The sequence below is a fragment of the Kogia breviceps genome, chromosome 8, assembly GCF_026419965.1.
Source record: "Kogia breviceps isolate mKogBre1 chromosome 8, mKogBre1 haplotype 1, whole genome shotgun sequence".
NCBI classification, from domain to species: domain Eukaryota; kingdom Metazoa; phylum Chordata; class Mammalia; order Artiodactyla; family Physeteridae; genus Kogia; species Kogia breviceps.
The window spans coordinates 40,250,231-40,254,175 of record NC_081317.1 but is presented as its reverse complement, the minus strand read 5'-3'; the positions used below and the strand labels follow the sequence as shown (position 1 = coordinate 40,254,175).

The following is a 3,945-nucleotide window of genomic DNA, read 5'->3' as shown; positions in this document are numbered from 1 at the left end:
AAGAGTCCACATGCTGCAACTAAAGAACCCACACGTCACAACTAAAGATCCCGTGTGCTGCAATGAAGACCCAGCACAGCCAAATACATACATAAATATTTTAAAATATATGTATGTTTCAAACCATCAAATTAAAATGTTATCCCCATATATACATGTACCACAATGTTACGGTTGCACATATCCTTTCCAATTTCAGGCTAAGCAAAGACATACATTTAGAGCTGTATTAATGCATCAAAGCAAAAGATAACCCAACTTAGTACCAAGAAATATTGTGACCATCCATGTGGCGTTTGATAGAGAAAACACTGATTTTGACATCATTTTAATCAGACAGCAGTCTGGTCACACATGGTCCAAGGACACTCAAATAATAAACCAAATATAATCACATGTTAAAGTTTGGTCTTCAAACACTATAGCCAACGATGCCACACTTGCCTATGATCTTGCCAACATAAAACCACATTCACACCTCAGTGGCCACCAAACCATTCAGCAGAGCTTCCTTAACTGTGAGCTGTTTGAAGCTACTAGTTTGGGCACTAATGACTATTTCTTAAAACCTCTGAATAGGAGTAGGGATCTCAGCAGGGTTGAAGAAACCAGCTCAGCACTGACCTGGTGCCAAAATGTGGCCAGTCAAGGCTTCATGTAAGTCATAGCAGCACTGACCAGGGCTTGAGCCTTCTCTGTGAGGTTATGAACAAATACGGCCATGGTTCTATGACAGAAAAATCTCACCCAGAACTGGAGGGCCACCACTTTCTCTGTGACAGTAGTGAAGGAAGGGAGGATGGGGGAAAAGACAAAGAAGTGGTGTTAATGTGGAAGCATGTCCACATTTGGAATAAAGAGATAAACAAGATCACCTGCAGGAAATAAGGAGACCTGAATAAAAGGGGATTTTTACATATATAGAATAGTCTTATAAAAGTTATAATTAGGAAAGATGCAGGGGACTTCCCTGGTGGCACAGTGGTTAAGAATTTGCCTTCCAGTGCAGGGGACACAGGTTTGAGCCCTGGTCCAGGAAGATCCGTGGAGCAACTAAGCTTGTGCGCCACAACTACTGAGCCTGTGCTCTAGAGCCCGCAAGCCACGATTACTTAGCCCGCGTGCCACAACTACTGAAGCCCATGAACCTAGAGCCTGTGCTCTGCAACGAGAAGCCACAGCAATGAGAAGCCCACGCCGCAACTAAGAGTAGCCCTTGCTCGCTGCAACTAGAGAAAGCTCACGTGCAACAACGAAGACCCAATGCAGCCAAGAATAAATAAATTATTAATTTTAAAAAAAGAAGAGATGCGGGAGTTCTTTTCTTAATTTAGCAAAGCAGGTGGTTTGCAGCATCATAACACAATGGAAAGAACATTAGCTTTGGGGCCGCAAAGACCTGAGTTTGTGTCCTGGCTTTATTTCTTTTTAACAAGTTACCAAACGATTCTTTCTCAATTTCTTCACAGTAAAATGGAGACAACAGTACCTATTTTGTCAGGTAGTTATGCAGATTCAGTGATAGGACATGTCAGTTAATTTCAGTTCCAACAAACATTTGTTAATCTCCTATTGTGCACCTAGTACTCCACTAGGTGTGTATCTTGGAGGAGTTTGAAGTCTAGGGTGGAATTCATTTCTCCTTCATTCTCTTATGGGACCAAAAAAAAATCAACTTTTGCAGAATTGTGAGGGGACTTGCTAGTTACTTCCCTGTGTGCTTTTAAATACTAGATTAGATGCCACCTGCAGGTGTTTTTCCAGTCTTCCTGGATTTAGCCACTAATGCTGGATGAACCACTTCTCCAAGGCACTGTCCCTGCTTTTCTGACCTCTTGCCCTCTGGACAGTGGGCTTGGCAAAGGGAACCCTTTGCAGCTGCCAATCATGAGGCATGAATGGCCTTGGACTACTGACTCCTTTGGTGGTGATTCAGCCTGTCTCATTCTTATCTCTGTAATAAGCGTGATGTGTATTTTTTTCCTGTCTCCTTTTTGTTATTGTTGTTAGCAGCTAAATCTATGGTTGTTTAACTTCCAAATAACATCCCGATGGGAAATGGTTCCAGACCGAGGACCTGAGAACAAATGACCACAATCGTGAACAGTAATGAAATCCATCCATTTGTAATCTCTGTTACTTTTAGGGAGAATAAGTAAAGACATGCGTCCTTGATTAGGTAGATTGGAATTAATTGTAATGATTGGACTTGGAGTGTGAGTCCAGAGAAATGTTAAATTCTAACAGAAGTGCTTTGGCAAAAGGATTATAAATTAAAGGTTTAATATGTGTATTCTAGTTGCTTAAGTGATTATAACATTGTTTAAGCATTTAATGATAGTAAAATTGTTCCAGTGTCCTCTGTGATTTGTGATGAGGATCAGAACATCTAGATCAGAACTGAAGCTCATCACCAAGGAAAGGACAACACATTCTGACCAATACCTGGGTTGTGTAATAGACATCTTTCCCTTCTTTAGTTCTTTTCCAGTGCGGCAGAGCATTTATAACCTTATGTGTCAGTAAGGATTAGGTTGGCTCCATGTCTAGGACCATGTAAATACCAACCTTTCAAAGTTGGCAGTAGGAAGTTCATAGATGTATCTTTTTAATATATGTGGCCTCTCAGATCTCTCAGGCAGGCCAATTTGTTTTCCACAGGACTGATCTATTTTCCTAGTTGTCAACCTTGTATGAGAATTATTGCTGTGTCACAGGCATCAATAGAGTGTTCCAGCTGACCTTTATTAGGCCTTTGAGGAAAGACGGAAAACAACAACAACAAAAAACGATTGGCAATTGCCAAGGTACTATCAGTGATTAACAACAATTTTCTCTGGACATTTTGTGATTCTGTTAAAATAGAAACAGACCAGAAATTACCGTGTTTTGAGTGAGATAATGTACCAAAGGCACTCACTCAACACAGAGCCAGGACTCAATAAGTGCAAGCTCTTATTACCATTATTTGGAATGAATGTCACCTATTTCCCCCTCTTTTTCTCACTCTCACAAACATCTTTTACTCTGAACCTCAGTGGTATGAAGGTAAACAACATTCATTCTCTTTTCTGAGAACAGGCTGTCCTGTTGTTGAAGGTGATAGAACAGTCAGCAGCCCTGGAAGCTCTATTCCAGATTCCAGGTAATTTTGCTGGGTCAGGCCAGCCTTGCAAACTGGCAGCTATCTGGAAGATTGGGGTCATGTTCTGCATTGGCCTGCACTGGGAAATTGCTACACACAGCCAACAATCTTCTCTGACATTAAGAAGTCAAGAGTAACACTTAACAACATTCCTTTAAACAATGAACTCATAAGCCAGAACCTAAATGCTGTACTAACAAGGGAGCCAGCTTTTGGATAGTCAAAGGCATTTTGTCAACAAAGCATCATTATTCCGGCCAAGCTAGGGTTGCTACATATATGGTTCTGTTCAGCTCAGCTCACCTTGTAAATGGGAGAGAATTTGGAACTTTTGTAGTTACTAAGTCAACTCTTATTTCAATGCAGATAACTCCTTGTTCTAAATAAGGTCCTTTATATTCTTGTGCTGCAGACTTGGCATTTCTAACTGCCTGATGGACATTTCCACTTGGATTTCCAGCTGTTGACACCTGTTCCCAGCATCCTTATTTCTATCTATGCTCTCACCAATATTGAGAGACTAGATATGTAGTGGTTAAGAGTGAGGGCTTGGGAGGCTGACTGCCTGGGTTCAATTTCCTGCTGTGCTGCTTACTAGGTGTGTGGCCTTGGCCAAATTATTTGACTTTTTTGATGCCTTAATTACCTCATCTGTATAATTGGGATAATAATAACACATTCCTCATCAAGTTGTTGGAAGCATTGGGTTAAAGTGCTTAGACCAGTGCCTGGCACATAGTCAGTGTTTGTATCAGTTTGGGTGTGTTATGTTGCAAATAACAGAACAGCAGTTAATGGTA

General features: G+C 41.0%; 1 pseudogene; it reads right to left on the bottom strand.

Moving 5' to 3' along the window:
- Window positions 1-412: 412 nt before the first annotated feature.
- On the bottom strand, window positions 413-723 carry LOC131761468 (ATP synthase subunit g, mitochondrial pseudogene; annotated as a pseudogene).
- Between the last annotated feature and the right edge of the window lie 3,222 nt (window positions 724-3,945).